The sequence below is a fragment of the Perognathus longimembris genome, chromosome 3 (assembly GCF_023159225.1).
Source record: "Perognathus longimembris pacificus isolate PPM17 chromosome 3, ASM2315922v1, whole genome shotgun sequence".
Taxonomy (NCBI): Eukaryota; Metazoa; Chordata; class Mammalia; order Rodentia; family Heteromyidae; genus Perognathus; species Perognathus longimembris.
Genome location: NC_063163.1, coordinates 25288381 through 25308177, shown reverse-complemented (window position 1 = coordinate 25308177; position 19797 = coordinate 25288381). Strand labels below are relative to the sequence as shown.

The 19797-nt window shown below is 35.3% G+C and overlaps 1 protein-coding gene across 4 annotated transcripts in view; it reads right to left on the bottom strand.

Moving 5' to 3' along the window:
- The window catches only part of Dach1 (dachshund family transcription factor 1), a 368365-nt gene that overhangs the window by 346552 nt on the left and 2016 nt on the right, over positions 1 to 19797 (bottom strand). The gene's annotated exons all lie outside the window — the stretch shown is intronic.

Here is a 19797-nt window from a genome sequence, read left to right as displayed (position 1 = left end):
GTTTAAACTTCCTCCAATTCAACCCTCGGAGGATCACACAGAGCTATCCATTCAAAATACAAATCCAGTCATATCATTACCCTAATTAAAAATCTCCCAGTGAAGGAAACAATCTCCCAACAGTTTATATTCATCTGCAATATGAAGTTCAAATACCTTAATGATATTACATAATGACCTTCCAAGATGGTCAGTACTTGCATTTTCCCCCACAAGCTCCAAACCTGAATAGCAGATTCAACTTAGTCTCCAGACAAGCCAACCCATGATCACTGAAAAATAACTTGTTTTTCTATTACAGTTGCAGATTTTGACAGATTTAATTACCTTTTATTCCAAAACCTTTACCTTCACAATACAGATGTGTCTTTTTCTAATAACATAGAGTGAAGGGTATGGAATGCTGAAATATACAGAATGAGTCAAAGGAAAAGCGAAGTGATGGAATGAAACCTGTGCAAGGCAGTAGAGTATGTAAAGTGAACCACTGGAACTTTGAACGGCCACACAGATATCTGAGTAGATATATTTGACTTTAATTTTCTTCATATTCACATCTTTAAGCTGGATATTGAAGACGTGTGATTTATGGACTTGGGAGAATAGTTTTTCATTTCCTTTCTGTCTTACAAAAGATAAAAAGCACATGTGAAGATGAGAGAGAATACTCATGGTGAGCTCTTAACCCATGTCTAGATGATAGGAAGCAATTAGTTAATCCACAAACTCTCTGTGTTTTAGAGAACACTGCATAGAGCACATTTCAAATGAAGGGACTGAATCTTTCTAGAAGCCATGTATTATTTGAAAACCCTAAAGCTGTGGTACCATGAAACTGCAAGACTAGAAAAAAAAGGCTGTGTAAAGATTCAGCCACTTTATGTATCTCCTAAATCTGACTTTTATCTAGTCTAATATTTGTTCCCTAGGATTTTTAGTTGTAACGATATGATAAATTCATATTTATATGTACTGTGCGACTCAAAATACAAAGTGAAAAAATAACTTCTTTTTAAAACTGAGGAATCAATTACCTATTTAACATTTCCCCCAGCAAAACCCCCAAAGCTTGAGTTCTTTGTCAGAGAGTGGCTATGCCCATTTTTCTTAGTCCACTGACAGGATGCTTACACAGAGGCATTTCTCACTATGAATAAACTGTGAAACGTAGGTGAAAATTAAATTTAGTTACAGCTGCCAGCTTTGAGTCTGTTTTTGATGGTGGTTGTCTCACTTATATAAGCATGGTTGTTTGAGACACTGAAGACAAACAAATGTGCACAAATGAAGTAAAATGAGGGCAAAATAGGGGAAAATATTCCACAATACATATTTTGTAAAGGATGCTGACAACAAAGTCAAATGAAGAGTAAAATTCTAAAGGAAATATTAGAGTCTGAGGTGGTAACACATCCCTGTAATCCCAGATCTTCACAGATTGAAGCAGGAGGATTATGAATTTGAGCCCTTTGCTGGCCCTCCCCAATACAGAGCAAGAAACTGTTTTAAAATTAAAATAAAAAAGAAGTGGAGTATATTGGTCCATGCCTGTAATTCCAGCCACTCAGGGGGCAGAAACTGATTGACACAATCTTTGTTCAAAGCCAGGCTGAGCAAAAAGTTAGCAAGGGACTATCTCAACAAATAAGCCTGGCAGTAGTGGTTGATAGGAGGATCACTGTCTGAGGCAAAGACTCAAGACTGTATCTGAAAAGTAACTAAAAAACAAAAACAGTCTGGGAACATGGCTCACATGTTAGAGCACCACCCTAGCAAGTGCAAAACCTTGACTTCAAAATCTAGTACTCCCCAAAAACAAACCAGAGCAAAGGAAAGAGATTAGCATATCACTAAAACATTATGAGGAATTGCTAGTGAAAAATGGGGAGGAATAACATGCTTACAGAGTCAATGACTGCCCAAAGTAAAATTTACAAATATTTATCTATTTCTTCTTATAATTCTTTCAGCAAGATTAATCAAAGGCTGAAAATAATTTTACAATCAAAAGATACCTATTTTTGCAAATTTGGGAAGTAAAGATAAGAGGTTCAGGAATTTAAGACAAAACAAGGCCACCAAAGTTAGGGAGACCCTATCTCGAAAGAAGGAAGGGAGGGAGGGAGGAAGGAAGGGAGGGAGGGAGGGAGGGAGGGAGGGAGGGAGGAAGGAAGGAAGGAAGGAAGGAAGGAAGGAAGGAAGGAAGGAAGGAAGGAAGGAAGGAAGGGAGGGAGGGAGGGAGAAAAAGGCTTGGGGGGGCACTGCTCTAGAGGTGGTGCACTTGTCCACACGTTTAAGGTTCCAAGTTCAAACAAAATCAATACTATTATTTGTATTTATCAATATAATTTGTCAAATCATTAGTTGTCCTCAGGTGAAAAGGGGTTGGTTTAAAGGAAATCTTACTTTTCAATAATATTTTTATAGTATTTGTAATAGAAGAATATCTATCATATACATATTGCCTAGAACCAACTACGAAAACATATGAGGTTTCTTTTTCAATCTCTAGTATTATCTGAAATTATCTAAATTCTATCAATGGTACTTATAAAATTCTATGATGTTTAAAAACAATAATATTCCACATTACCAATTTGTCACACTATAAAGAAGTTTGCCATTCTCTAAGAAACTATTTTTTTTTCTATTTAAGAGACAAATACAAGTAAGGATAAAAGTTAACATCAGAGGCACTGTATTAAGGTGTCCTTTGTGTTCTGAGCCAAAGACCTGTAGAAGAGATCATTAGGAAGATTTATTTCTGTTAAAGTTTACAGAAAGCTTTGCCGATTGCCTAAAATCAGGTCACTTTATCCCTTATGTACTCTTAAATGAGCATACTGTTTGCAAACTATTGTGAATTTTTTTTCCCTGTAGAATTCACAAGTTCATTTGAATTGAGAAGTTTCCAAACATTTAGCCACCATAGCCACCTGTATAGGAAACTTTATATCCAACAATTCCTGTTGGAACTTTTGCCTCTAGCTTCAAGAATTGCATTAAACCAGACGCAGGTAGCTCATGCCTATAATCCCAGCTATTCAAGAGGCTGAGATCTAAGGATGTCAGTTCGAAGCCAGCCCAGGGAAGAAAGTCCATGACACGCTTATGTCCAATAAATTACAAAAAAAAAAAAAAAGCCAGAAGTGGTGCTGTGGATCAAGTGGTAGAGCACTAGCCTTGAGCAAAAGAAGCTCAGGGACAGAGCTCAGGCCTTGAGTTCAAACCCCAGTACCAGCAAAAAAAGAAAAATAATTGCATTGACAGTTGCTTTTGAAGTGAATCTTGGCTCATCCAAAAACAACAACTACAACAAATTCATGTTTCCAAGATGTCCATAGGTTAGTAAATCTCAAATATACATGGATTGTAGTTAGGGAAATTTTTTTTCAATATTAATCCAATTTCCTTTGAAATAGCATCAAAATATTTTTACAAAATACATTCACTATGCATTATACTTGTTAATGCTCTAAAAATTGAATATTGATTTTGTATTAACAATTTAGTACCATTGCTAACCTAACTAACAAGGTAAAGTAGAGAAGGCAAAAACTATTGAAAATCACAACTGGTCACACATCAGAATCTTACCCCCTGAGGTCTGAAGACACTGACTTGAACATAGCAGCCTCAAAGTACAGATTCCTGTTCTGAACACTATGGGTAAGAGACCGTGCCTTTACACAAGCCAGTGGATCGATTGGTCTTGGTAGAATCTTATTTTAAGACTCTTTAAGGTACTGATTTATGCACAATTGATCTGATCAGCCAGGCAGTCAATGTGATTTATTAGCTAGGATGGCCAAAACCCTTTTTTCTCCTCTTTCATGCAGTAGTAATTCACCTCATTAGAGGTGGAATCATTATAGGAAGCTACTGAGAAATAAGAACTTGAACCTACTAGCCAGACTTCCTATTTCCCCCAATCTATGGACCTACCAAACAATAGTAGTTCAATACTAAAACCAGAGCTGCTGCGTGGCAAAGCCATTGTACCCACACTGTGGCTACAGACAGAGTAAATGAGATTCTTAAAGTTCTCTACTCACAACCATTTTCAGCAGCAAATGTTATTCATGTAGCCTCATGAGAAACTCATTTGTTTAGTTACTAGCACATAGTTTTTTTGTTTTTCGTTTTTTTTAACTTCAGCAAGACAAATGACTTGTATTACTTTGTAATTATGAGATTTAACTAAACATAAGACTAGCACTGTGCATAACAAGGGTTGGCAACCTACAATGTGAAGACACACATACATACACACACTGCAGATAATTCATAAGATTCAATTTTGTAAAGCCTATATAGGTTCATTTTATGAGTTAAGTACATGCTTGTCTTTTCTAAGTCTTATATTTCCTCTAATATGTTGAGGTGGGGAAGATCTGTAGCTCTTACATGGTATAGATGTCCCTTCCCTGATTATTCCAAGCCAGGCCTGAACCCTAAAGTCTATTTACTATTAACTATCTTGATACTTATTGCTAGATAGTTAAAGGAAGATAACAATACGAGATATGACCATTCCATTACGATAGTTCTATTTTAGAGAACAGTGTCACTCAGTATTTCCTTACTCTTCCATTCAATCTGCTCCTACACGTTCAAGGCCAGGAACCATAATTCTAGTCAAGAGGGCTTTGTGTTTCTCTTTGACTTAGAAATTCATCATATCACAGCAATTTCAGAAGCTGGGACATGCTTATAACTTCCCCATGTAACTTATTCCTCTCTTAGCTCTCTGCCATTTCTTGGTCCTCCTCCCTGCCATACAAACTATAATGACATCTTAGTACTCTCCAACTAAAATTTCACAGTCATATACCAGGAAGATCATGCAACACAAATACACTATGGGATCATACATTATTATAATGTAGATGTGCTATATAAAGAGTAGCTTTGAATTGTAAAATTCATATTTCCTATAACCCACTGTTGTAATGTGTGTACAAAAGTATAGATAATTAACCAGCAAAAAATAGCTGAAGTGGAGGGGTAGTTCCAGTGATAGAGAACTAAAAATGGATAAGTGATCATTTATTATAATTAAGGGTATTTATTTATTACAAATAAGTGAATAGGACAAAATGCAAAATAATTTGCCAAACATATGAATGTTTTTAATAATTCTCCAAGGAGGTCAAGTGGCACATGTCCTTATTACCAAATGTCATTATTAAATTGCCAATATGTTTAGCTTGTAAGCTGGACACTGGTAGCTTCTGTTCATAATCCTATCTACACTGAAGGCTGAGAACTGAAGATCAAGATTTGAAGCCAGACTGGACAAACAAATCCACTAGATTTTTATCTCCAATTAACTAACCAGAAGCCAGAGTGGATGGGTGGCTCAAATGGTGGAACACCAGCCTTGAGCAAAAAAGCTAAGCAAGGTTATGAGGCCATGACTTCAAACCCCAGTACCAGAATAAAATGTTTACCTATTGAGCTGTTTTATAAAAAAAAAAAAATCACTGTATGTGTGTATATGGGTATACTGGGAGCACATGCGCACACCTGAATGTGTGTGCTGTTTTGCTGTGTATCTATGTGAGTATGCTTGCAAATACTTATGCTTCTTTTCACTGAAATAATCCCAGCAAAAAGTTTTGCAAGTTCAGAGCTCTTTCAGTAAGGGAAATTCATCTAAGATTTGTAGCTCTGTCTCATCAGATTTTTGCTATTGATCATCAAGATTTTTTTCTCCAAAGTCTTTCATAATAGACATTAAGAAAAAGTGATTTCTCCTGAGTTAGATTTTTAGCTTCAATAAGTTAACTGAATTGCTGTTGCCATAACTGTGTGCTTTCTTAGGTAGTTAAAACTCAATGTTTGTAACCAATCCTATACTTTATATTCCAATATACATTACATTTGATATAGCTTCACATTGTTCTTGGTAAATTATACATTGGTAAAGTATTATATAATATAATATAATATATATAGTTTGATTTATTTAGTCTGATCTTGAAATAAAGCTTTGCTTATATTATTAATAGTTTAGAAGAATAGTTCCTTTTCCTTTAGTTAATTTTATTTTCCTAGCACTTGTTCTATAAATAGAATAAGAGACTCCAGGGAGAGTAAGTGAGTTGGTACATAGTGGATTTCTGGTTGTTGAAATCATTCACCCGTTGGACTTGTGAACCACAAAGCACCCACAGCTTAGCAAAACCCAGCATAGCACAAGTCATGTCATGTCTTATTGTTCCACATAGTCCTCCCATTCTACCCTACTTAGATAGTAAAATGGCTCAATATCGATAAGCAAGGCAACAACTAACATCTGAATCTACTGAACAACAGTCCTGCCATTAAGAAGGTGCTATTAATGTAGTAAAGAGCACAGATTCATCTTAAATGTGGAACTCCTTGGGATGAATATTTCCATCTGAGGTCCAAAGCACTCACAATGTTTTCTTTTATCATTTGATTCTAAACAAGGATATAAGCTAGTGATTCTCAAGTGCATTGGCTTACTGTGAAGGTAACAATCTTCACCTAGCTAAATGACACATTTACATGGTGGGAGTGCCAATGAGTATGTTTCATCAGACATTCCTCGAAGCCGTCTGGCCAATAGGAGTGGTTTGAATGGTTCCCTAATCACTGTTGAAATCACTGATAGCACTGTCTGTCCACACTATGACAGACAAAAGCTGAAATGTATTAAACATAGCAATCCATCATCCTGCAGATGGAAAGCAGGAGCCAGCGGAGTTCAGAGGCAGTGACTACCCGCTGCTTAACAAAGGCTGAAGTCCTGACAGTTCAGTCCCTTCCTAGCTACTCTCCACCACCCCTCCATCTAAGATGAATGAGTATAATCAATGAGGGAGAAAGCCTGCTGGGGAACTCAAATTCAAACATTGTTACATGTAAAGTGCTGCTTTTCCCCTCTAATCAGAACTGTTACTGAAGCCGCTTTCTCCAAATAGGAGAAGATAAATGACTGAAGGAATGAATCAACGAATGAATAAACTGAGTCAAGAAAATATAGTACTTTAACAGTATACCACTTACGTTTGTAGAATTCATGTTGAAAGGAAGCTATAATATTAATTCAGAGGAGTTTTTTGCTTGTTTTAATGCTACCTAATTAAGGGTAAGCTTACAAGGAAAGTGGCTACACGTGGCTGGGGCAACTTTCTTGGGATATCTTCTTTAAATAACAAGAGGTTATTATTTTTAAATAAGGACCAAATGAAAGGAAATGATTTTATCCAGTGTTCAATTCATTTACCATAGTAGTTCCTAATAAGGACATAGGAACTTCAAAACAGTCAAAGGGAGGAGGGTAAAACAACCCTCAACTGCTAACAGCACATTAACAAAGTAGAGAAACGAAAGACACTTTTCTTTGGATTTCAGCCTTGTCATTTCCAATTTTCTGCTCCTTGGACATGCTTGTATTCAAATTCTGGAACATCTATTCAGCATATCAATCCTAATTAGACAATCTGGGTCTGGAAAGGATGAGAGCTGGGTCATTTGCATAATTTAATCATAAATACTCAGTGATACATATTTCCAAATGCATTTGTACAATTATCTTTTCATCCTTGGGGCAATGGTATTAATATGATTAGGCAATATTTCTGGAAAAAACAGACAAGTATGCACTCTTTTTAACTGCAGCTTAGGGCGATATGAAAAATTAATTAATTTCTGAAGAAAATCAATTTCTCTACGTGACCACATTAGACATTGCTAAACCACGACTCAGAAACCTCTCTCAATCACTACATTTTTATCAGGCCCTTCTAAATTCTGATTAGTATGTGAACAACTTGAGAGAAACACTGGTAGTGTTTCAGAAAGCATATTAAACTTTGAAGAGACCTTTCTGCTTCCTTTCTTTTCATATACAATACTCCTCTACTTTAATGTGTTGTTATTTAACCAGTCAATGAGAAGTCGGTGCTTTGGGTGAGAGCTGATCTTGAGTGATCTTTTATTAATGTACATTAACAGATTTCAAGGACAAACAGGATAAGGTTACTTTTGAAATGGTTTCTCAAGACATGGATTTATTTTCATCTAAAGTAATCTTAATTCACATGAGACTGTTATTATGAAAAATTAGATGGGCCAAGTCCTCGCAAAGAGTAACCTCTATCATAAGGAAAACGTTGTAACATCCTGGGTAGAGATTGAAGAACCCAGGTGGCTAATCTGATTTTTAGTAAGAGATTCTGCTTTGTATGTTAATTCATATAAAAGAAAAGAGGTGGCATTTGTGAGTTGAAATGCACTATTCTTTTCAATCAAAAGAAAAAGTAGAAATTATTGCATGCAAATATTCAGTATTCATTTAATTTGCATAAAGGTGCTTGAACAAATTTTTGATTCTAACAAGCTCATTTTTCATGCGTTTTGTCTTTCATCCTAATCTAGCATCTGTCATTCCTTTTTGAAGTTATTATCGGCCCAATTCCCTCTTGGGCATGGTTGCTGGGTGACCGGTATCTTAGCACCCACTTTGACAGGAACAGATGTGAATCTGATCAAGAGATTTCCCAGGGGTACCTGAAATCACAAACAACTTTTGTGAAAAACAAACAGCATTCCTGTCATGGGCCCTTATTTAACCCACTACCCCCAAAAAGAGGAAAGAGTTTACTCCAGATCAAATATTCTATTTTGATTTTTATTTCCTAACACTGGAGTAAGCTACCTTAATAAAAAAATATTTTCACCCTGATAAATTTGGTCTTAACATCTCAAAAGAATAGTTCGTTTTATTTATTATTGGATAAATGTTGATAGGTAAACTACATAGTAAAGTGCTTATATTTATATAAATTCCACCAAGCAAAGATTATGCTTGATAACTGAGATAATAGGGACATTTAAGAAGATGAAATTTGATTTGGTGACTGAAAGCTTAGTGTTCTGATTATCATGAAGACTTCTGGAAAACATTAAGAATTGCTCTGAAGAACTGCTTAAAAATAAGTTTTTTCCTTCTCTGAATGCATTTTGTAGCAAGGTTTTTAAAGCTGATTCTTTTCCCAGTTCTCATGGCATGGGTACCATCAATCATTGTTGGAAATAGAACTACAAGATGCCACTGAAAGACAAAAATGGTCACAGAAATTTCATATCATCGCCATTACAAAAGTCAAAATAGGTTGCCTCTCCTGAAATAGGTTCTTCAAGACAAACATAATGATCTCATGATCCACCTAACTATCCTTCCTTCCATTACAGAGAAAGTGAGGAGCAATGAGCATGTTCAATCACTATGAGAGTAGGAGGGACAAACTTTTAAAATTAACTATATAATCAGATATTTGTATTTTACAAATATGACATCACACTGGTGTTAATCAACATGCTGAACAATTGGCTTAACTTTTTAACTTTATTAAAATAGTAAATGTCAAGGGAAAGACAGAAAATTGTAAGTTACTATTAGTGATTTTGCTACATAGAAAGCCAATTTTCTGTTTCTCCCTATATGTATATACAATTCATAGACAGATATATGTTCATATGCATATTGCTTAAAATGCTAAATATTTTCTCCTTTCCTTGATATCAGTTACTTAGAACTTGGTGATGCATCTTCCAATGGAAATCTTAATATATGACTCCCTCTAATTCAAAAATTAATGCATTATAACCATTCTTATCAGGAATTATTATGTTTTGTTTCTGTAAGGAATAATAATGGTTTATCCAAATGTCGTTTATCGATATCACATGCAGAAAGAAATGAAATGTGTTTGAAATTCTTTTTTTAATTGAGAAAGGTATTTGTCATCTCAACTCCAAAATTCAATGATGAGATCATTAAATCCTCATAATTATAATCATATACATATGCATGTTGCTTACAAATTCTTCTGCAGAATGTAATACTTAAATCAAATAGAGTATATCGAGAAATATCTTTACATAATAGAGCCTTTACATAATAGAGCATTTTGATATTCCAGAAAATAAGATAACTATGAAACATAGCTAAAACTCTCTTCATTTTCCACTCTACATAGCTAAATCCAAGTAAAATAAAAAATAAGTTTCTATGCATTAGTTCCCAAAGCACTTTCTATAAACTCCTTAGGGTAGTACAACTAAAAATAAAATAAGAAAAATTAAATATTCTCAGATGAAACTACTTTTTTCTGAAATGTTACAACAGGAAAGTTGTCTTTCCGAGTTTTTTCTCTCATTTTCTCTAACTCATTAGTGGAGATTAATTAATTAAACAGCACAAAACAACTGTTTTTACATTCCACATAAATAAATTTGTGTTTAAAGTCCTTAAATCTAGGATATATGTGTGTGCATATGCATATATGTATAATGTACACAGTTTGTTAAAAAATTAACATCTTAAAAAGCTGTAGATTTTTATAAAACTTGGCCTACAGTGAAATATCATTGATCAATAATATTTTTTAATGTCTTGAAACTATCAAGTTACTAAATATGGTAGCCAAACAGATGTAAAAAGAAAAAAAAATCAAATTTGACCCAGAAGTCTCCAATATTAAGGTTGGAATTGGGATCAGTTCACTTCTTTCCCATGGGGTAACTTGTATAAATGTAATTCTATGGTTTCATAAAAGCAGGTCAAGTTTCTATCCCCTGAGGGTCTGTTGGCAAATGGAAGCATGGAAGCCCTGTTCCTGGCTACAAGTTCAAATCTGCATGTACTGTCAATAGCGTAGAGAAAGTAATCAGTGAACAACAGAATATCCAACTTTGATTATCATAGTTACTTCTCAGAGCATACTTAATGGATAGGAATAAAGTATCAAAACATACAAGCCATAAAATACCCTGAAACCATTAGATTGTTTTTATTTTTTAGAAAATGTGCATACCAAATGATGGGAAAAGCATGTTACATGTTTCTACACAGATAACTACTTGTAAAGATAAACTTGTTGTCACATATATATGATTTTATATGATAGTTATATCTGATATATATATATAATGTAACATATATGTACATATACATGTATAATAAATAAATGTATGTATAATAAGTATTTATGCCATGTATGTGTATATACATGTATATGGCTTATTTATTATAAACACACATACACATATATATAGCTTATTTATCATATACACACATATACACATATATGGCTTATTTATTATATACATGGTTTGGATATTTCTTAAAATTCTATAAGCTTTAATTGAGGCTTATACTTTAAAGTGGACAATATCTTTAAAGCTTCTTTCTACTTTACAAAAACTGTATGTCTGCTTGCACTTTTTCCAATGATGTAAGGATCTGACAAATGCCATGGAATGATTGAGAAGGTAATTGATTTCAATTTAAATGGACCTTTACCAGGTGTTTTCAAAGACAATTACAATCTACTGCGAGATGTGGTAATATACATCTCCTCATGTAGACCTGGAGATTAACCTCTTGACCTTGTTCCTAACTCATCTCATTGATGGCAAAGCTTTTAGAAGCCACTTTATTTTAGGTTGTGAAATTGTCTTTTTCTATCATTACCCACTGATTCTAAATGGTATACTTGCTCTAAAGTTCTAGAAGCAATGAGATAAACCAATTTTTAAAAATGAAGCATTTGTAGTTATTCAGTAAGGTCCAGATTTGAGTACCAAATGGCTAAATATCTACTTCATACAAAACAAAAACAGTTCTCCCATATGAATTTCTAAATAGAGAATCAATAAAATATGGTAGCTATCTTAAGAACAAGCAGCTAGAAAGTTAGCTAAGATTCTAATCACTGTGCTCCTGAAAGTAGCTAAGTAGAAAGTATTATTTTACTCTAAAATTAGTTTTAAAGTAAAGTAAAATATGTTTTGTCAGGTTGACACTTCTATACATTATAAAAAAATTAATCCAATTTCATTGTGCAGTTATTTGTCCCACAGACATATGCACTGAAGTTGTGTGAATCTGTACATGTACATATACACAAACGTATTATAACTATTTGTAACAAACATGTTATAACTATTTGTAGCATGAATACATAATGAAGTAAGGTTAGAAGTATCTAACCCACTGACAGAAACAATCCATTCTCAGCACAAGAAGATCAACTCTAATGTAAAATATGTGACTGGAATGGTGGCTCACCCCTATAATCCTACCTATTCACAGACTGAGATCTGAGGGTTGCCTTTTGAAGTCCCCAGGCTGGAAAATCAAAGAGGCTCTTATCTCCAATTAATGACCAAAATGCTGGAAGTAGACCTGTGGCTCAAGTGGTAGAGTTCTAGCTAGCCTTGAGTATAAAAGTTCAGGGACAGTGCCCAGACCCTGAGTTCAAGGCCCAGAATACACACACACACACACACACACACACACACACACACACACACAATACAAATTTTAAAGTTACATAAGTTGTTATTTAAATTTAAGGCACTATTAAGATTAGAAAATGCCCAACTCAAAATATGTAATTTGAAAGCCTTTTTTTTTTTTTTTTTTGGCCAGTCCTGGGCCTTGGACTCAGGGCCTGAGTATTGTCCCTGGCTTCTTCCCGCTCAAGGCTAGCACTCTGCCACTTGAGCCACAGCGCCGCTTCTGGCCATTTTCTGTATATGTGGTGCTGGGGAATCGAACCTAGGGCCTCGTGTATCCGAGGCAGGCACTCTTGCCACTAGGCTATATCCCCAGCCCCTGAAAGCCTTTTAATGAAATTTTAAAAATAGATTTTGATCAGTTTGGCCCTATAGATGACTTTTTCATTTTATTGAAAGTATTTTCTCCTAATAACCATTACTATAACTTTTACTAAAAGAAAAGAAAATCAAAATTTTTAAACATAAAATAGAAATTCTGTTAAAAGCAGCAGTACATTTTAGCAGCACTGTTGTAAGTTCAAAGCCTTTGACTTCAACTGGTTTACTTCGTTTACACATTAATAAAATGTTTTTGAAATATCAGACTATGAGTAATACAATCCCTTTATTGTTGCTGTTAATAAAATTTTAGAATATAGTTCAAGAAGTTAGCAAAGTATTTCCTATGCCCCGTAAGTGAAGAAAATGATTTTCCTTGACTGACATATTCTAGAGATTTATTATCACCATTTACATAAGATATGACCAGTATGCCTTAGATGGAATAAAATATTTAACCACAAATGTTTCTACATGCTTCCAGTAGTTTCCTTTCAGTGATACACTTTCCTGAGATACACAAGTTTGTAAGATCAAACAAGTAAGGTTATTTTTTCTTGGCCTGATAAAAAGGGCAATCTAAATATTTAGAAACATTTGTATTAATAAAGTTAAACATACTTTAACACTGTACACTTTTCTGATATTATGTTTACTTCTTCATGCATTGTATTAAGAAAAGAAAAGCATTCCTCGATTGTTCAATGAGACTCTTCAAACATTAGCCAATTCGTTCTGTTGTTTTATGAAAAATATGTCTTAATAGTATATGAAGTTTTTGTCAATACTTTCACATTTTTCTAGAAAATTCTTAAAGATCTACTACTTACCATTCTGTAAACCAGATCTCTTACTCCTCTTTCCTGAGTTCTGTATCCTTTTACCAATGAAATGTAACCATCATTCTACCATCTGCTTCTATGTGTTCAATTTTTGAAGATTTCACAGCTAAATGAGACCCTGCAGTAATTCTTTTTCTGTGCCTGGTGTCTTCCAATTTAGTTACTTTCTAGAATACCATTATTGTGTTTCAAGAATTAAACTCAACAAGGATATTGTTTTAGCTTCTTCTTTTGAATGACCCCCCCCCACCTCTTTTCCTCTCCCCTCCCTTTCCTTCCTCCCTCTCACCTTTCCTCTTCCCTTCCCTCCTTTCTTTTCTCCTTCCTTCTGTCCCCTTCCCCTCCCTCCTATACCTCTCTCCCTCCCTTCCTCTGTCTTCTTCCTTTCCTCCCTCCCTCCCACCTTTTCCTTTTCTCTCTCCATCTTCCTTTCTGTCATTCATCATCATTCTCTAAACTTTTTTTTGAAAAAAAAGAAACTGGATATTCAGTGTCTGGAAGTGTTACATAGATTAGAGCACATTATTATGTTAAAATAAGACCAACTAACCTAACTAAAGCACTATGACCTAATTAATGTACTATGTCCTTACATAGTACATTTTCTAGTTTAATTAGTTGTTTTGACAACTTCCAGAACAATCATATATGTTTTAATTTACAGAAGAATCCTGGTTTGAAATCCTGGATCAGTCTCAAGACATCTTGGAAGAGAAAGCAATGGGTTCACAAAAAATTCAGCCATTGGCAAATTTATGATCCAATTTAGAGAGCTCAAAAAGCGAATTTGTTTAAATTTGGAGAATAAAATTGTTCTCTTAGGAAAGAAATCTGTGCCAGAATATACCATGAAATTTAAAATGCTTTTTGTTTGAAACCAATGACTACGGATCAAATGATGACTTGGGTCATTTTCTAACAATGTCTAACAATAGCTCATCACACTAAATGTAAATATCTTATGCTTGATGTTCTTGTTTTCTGAACCAAGAATTTGATAACTAGCTACATTATTGTAATGAATATCTTCTTATATAACATGCCCCCCAAAGCAAATAAAAGTTATTTTTTTCACAAAACAGCTACTCTAGCATGAAATTACTTTTCTTTAGGAATGCTTTAGACAAATCAAGGAAGAAAGGAAAGAAATATGAGTAGAACGCAAGTTTGTGCAAGGATTTTCTATGTCTGACACAAACATATATTTGTAGACTTTCAAAGTTCTGATACACTTACCTAAGCTCCATTAGGTAGGCTTTTAATTCATTATTTTTACTTAAAAATTAATCAATAAACATAACAAATATAATAGAGAAGGGTCTTCTAAATGCAGTCTAAAAGCCTGAAAAAGTGAATGTTACCTGAGATAGAATATTTAAGTTGCAGCATTTACAATACATATACCTCAAACTGACCAATCAGGATGCATTACCTTGGTGAAAAAAAGGTGCATTTAACGTATACTGAAAGTTGATTTTATAACAATTCAAATATAAAGTAAAACCTTATCTGAATTACATTTCAAAATGCCCAAATAGTTCACATCAATATTTGCATTTCTTACTTATCCTTTTAAAGGCGTTAAACTTGATGAGGCTATTTTGTGCTAATGATGTGCAGATAATATATATTTAAAAATAATATTTAACGTCTAATTTGGTAAAAATGAAAAAAAAATCTTAAAATTAACATGTTCAATGAAATCTAGAAGACTCACCTTTACTAGATAGAAGGCATACATCAAATTAATTTGTTCAGACAAGGATTCAAAGAGAGATAATTTATAACCTGTGAGAGTCTCATTTCCCATTAGACTTTGCAATATTGCTTTCTATGTTGCTAATACATTGTTTCTTAAATGACTATTCTATTTGATTGACAAAGGAAATTCTATGAATTGAATAAAATAGCTTTAAAAGGTAAAATAATACTAATTGGTAGTGAAATTACAAATTGTTCTTAAAATGGTTGCACATTAAGCTAATTTACACATGCTACTTACATTCCAGAAACAAAACAGCAAATGAAAGCAAGAAAGCATATTATGTTTTTGAATGCTAGTGAACCAAATGTAGTAAATTGCCAAAGAGAAGAGTGATTTATGTTCAAAACATGCCAAGACTTTAATCAATATTGGGTGTCATGTCTCTAGGGACTGAGGGAGGTAAACAAGGCAAAAAGAGGATGGCTAATATTAGTTTCAATTTACATGCAATGTCCATGAGATACAATATATTAAACATAAGAAGAATTTTAAAGTTTGGTATCCAATGTCAAAAACTGTAAGGAATCTCTTGGGACAGGAGATGACTATCTTGTAGTTTATTCTATGTAAGTGAAGCTGTGTAAAATAAAATATCATTTGAGAGATTCAAATTTCTTGCCTCGACCTTAATAATATACTACAGAGTTCAAAAGAGTAAAGCGTATTTGTAGTCCATCAGTAATAATGATGACTTTATTGGAGATTAATTCCAGGGAAAACAACAGGTTTGAAAGATATCAAAAATAACTTAAGCATTGGTTTTCAGTAATACAATGCAAATAAGGAATGGTAAATGTAAATCCTAGAATTTCTCATACTTAATTCACATAGAAATCATTAAACTATAATTTTCTAACCTTTTAAAATAGAAGCAAGTTGCAGTAGCAAAATGACTTTCAGATTTTATGTCTTACTCTACAAGTCATGGTGTATTCTTTTAGAAACATTATAAAATGAGACACTAGGCTTTATAGAAACCATTAATCTACTGTAATACAGAACTTCAAAAGCATAATCTCTCTTTATATGAACTAATCCCTGAATTTCTCTGTGCCAAGTGTCATAATTATCTGTTAGAAAGGAGTGAATGTACATTTTGTTGTTTCTCTATGTTCAAGTCAGTGCCACCGAAAAGCAGGCAAGAAGCAAAAAATTAACTTGAGATGGTTTAAGCTTTCTATCTTTATTAACTCCTGACAAGAAAAATAAAGCTAAGAGCTGGGGAAAAGATATTGTTCTTCTTACACTGAACTTTTATTCATAAAGGGCTTGACAAGTCTTTCCATTTTCTGTCCATGGATGGCATATATCTATTGTCGTATAAAATATCTAATAAAACTAACTGGAAATTTACTAATAGAAGCTAAATCAAGATCCTGAGAGAAAACAATCTTCTGACAATAGTCAAAGAAATAAGCATTTTAGAAGGCTTGATGCAAGAGTCACTTTTTATTACATAAATTCACAGAAAGTGATTTCAAACCCAAATCTACATTTCATGTAGGTAATTACTGTCCTTTTTGCAATTGATGTTGTTGTTATTTAATAGTTGACAAATGAATTCTGCTCATGAAACTAAGGTTTAGTTTTAAAATAATTGGAGGAAGCTGGTCAAGGTCAAAATTTGCTTTTTGAGAACTTTAAAATGTATTCCCACCCATCTTCTTTCATGGTTTGAGAATTAAACTAGCTTCACTCTCTAGCAGGTGAGTTTCTTTTTAATTTTCTTGTGATAATGACAGATGGCTTCAACATCTACTCCAGTTTTCATAGATAGCATACTAATATAATAGCCCCAAGCAAACTAAATCTACTCTAAGGTTTGCTGCTAACTTACTGAGCCACTTTGAGTTCATTTATGAACCTTTTCCTTTCTTTACATCTTTTCTGCTCCTCCAATTGCTGCATTTAAACATTACAAGGATTCATAATTAGATCCATATTCTGCAAGATGTGATGCTTCTCTTAAACCATATACATGATACATATATATAACCAATATTGATATAATTTTATATAGTTTCCCTTCTGGCAGTTTCTATTATGTCCTGCATTGATGATTCTCCTGGCCAGTTAAGTAACTACAGCAGAAACCAGAGTGAAAGAAATCAACGTATCTAGTCGAATGAAAAACAACCCCATAGCATAAGCATAAATTGTACCTGAATGAAAAATAATTTTAGTTTATAAAATTTAACATGCAGAACGTTTAGATTATTGCTTCCAAATAAAAAAACTGACAGCACTTGTAATTGACATTAAAATAATAATGCATTACAATGAAACCAGTATATTTTTGGTGAGTTATCTGTAACAGATCTATATCTGTATTTGTATCTGTACAGATACAGAGAGTATCTATAATCTGTAATCCATAATGCCTACAATATTTGCATGTATTTAAATTTAAGTAAGCTTTTTAGTTGGTACATAATCAAAATTCAATGATGTCAACCTACTTCCCATTCGAAACTTAAAATTAGCCTAAAAGAGGATTTTAGAGCAACACATTTAATTACAAAGTGTTAAGGCCAGGTAATTGAAGCATAATTAGAGTAGTGATGAGATATATTTGAGGAAATAAACAGTTCCACAGAACTGAATTTATCTTGGCTCTGCAAGTTTGAACTCCAGAGTTGTTGTGAACCTCGGGGAGTTTTAAAAATTGAGTTAATAACTTTTAAAACTCTTCTTGGTGCATATATTTAGAATTTTAACTCAATGTCTAGGAAGAAAAACTGAGAAAAATTCTTTTTTAAATAAAGATTGGTTTATATTGATTATAACATTAATTACATTGCAATCATTGAAAGATGTTTTCTCAAGCAGTCACGCATGTGTGCGTGCCGGTGTATGTAAAATGGCTATTGATTACCTGGTACAATGCATGCCTTAAGAAACACACAAAGATAATCTGGATTTGGAGAAGAGTGGATCGATCACTTTGAAACAGAAAAACCAGAATTTCACCAATTCATTGGATAGCGAGAAATTCATAGCAATTATGTCTAAACTGACTTCAAATTTTACCTAACATTCTTCCTAACAACTCCAGAACAATATTGTGACCTGGTTCAAATAGTATTAACAATAGATTTGGGGTCAGCATTTGATGTTATTAATGACCAAAGCCTCCAATTATCTGGCTAAATTATACTCAGTGATACTGATCCCCCCATTCCACCTCCGCCCCGCATTCTTACTGCCACCTGTCCACCCACTTCGGGAAGCGCCTGCGCCCCTTACATACTTTAAATGAAGTTCGCAAACCAGAAACACACCCCATGTGAAGAATGGCAAACACACACAGAAAAGAATGTCTGGCTAGGTCACTAAAAGACGTTTGCTGGGAGAGACTTAAGGAGTCTGGTTTTGCTTTATAGTCTTTTCTGGCCCGGGAGAGGAATCTTTGTCCCAAGAAGAACTAGCAGCGTTTCCACCTCCATTCCCTCTGGTATCCCTCCTTCCCACCTCAGTTTCCCTAAGCTGTTAAGAGCTCACTCCGCTCCTTCCCTCCGCCTTTAAACTTATTTGGAAGCTAGCAAAGTTTCCGCGCATATTTTGAGCTCAGTTCCCACGTGCGTCGCTGCAGGTCTCCAACTTTCCCCATTCACTTTCTTCCCCGCGAATCCCCGAACTTGTTCCTACTGCGCTTCTCCGAAGCGAGCAGAGGGGACAAAGCGGACCAGGAAAGAGGAAGCGATGAACGTTTCCACCCCCGTCACGGCTAAGTTGCCCCACTCCCGCCCCCTCTCGGTAGATCCTCCCCCACGGAATGCTCATTAGCATAAAACTGGCCGGGACTGGGAGCCACGCTCCAGCGCCGGCCAGCGCATTGGAGGGGTTGGGAAGCCCTGCACGGAGCATCCAGGTCTGCAGAGCATCCCGAGGCACAACGTGCACCTGCTCTCGGCGTGGGCCAGCCTTAAATACCGCGAGAGAAGCAAAGAAAAGGAGGGGGGGGGGCAGAGGAATCTTACTTTATGAGTGTGAGAGACGGAAAGGCCAGTGACCAGAGCGAGAGAGCGAGCGAGAGGGAGGGGGGAGAGTGAGAGAGAGAGAGAGAGAGAGAGAGAGAGAGAGAGAGAGAGAGAGAGAGAGAGAGAGCGCTCTGCAATTCCTTGCCCATCAGCTTGCAAGAATCTGGGGCAAGGGGTCACCTCTCATAAAAGGAAACCTCGCATCTACCTCGGGGCAAACATGCTCTTTATTTCCTTTGCAAACGCACACGCTCGCCCGCGGACACATGCACACATGCGCGCACACGCAGACCCCTCCCCTTGACAGGCTTCCCTTAGGGACTTGGGGACTCGGGGCAGAACTCCCCGGCAGTTTCCCCGTCCGAGCCCCGGGACAACCCCGGGGCCTCTCGGCCCCCAGTTTCCTTCCCCTCCTGACCTCAGAGTGCCCTCCTCAGCCGCCAGCCCGAGCCCGGGACTTCCTAGTGGGCCCCTCGCCGGGAGCGTGTCTCCCTGATCCCCAAACCCTGCCGGGAAGGGTCACGACCTCTCCCCCTCCCCCCACCCCTGC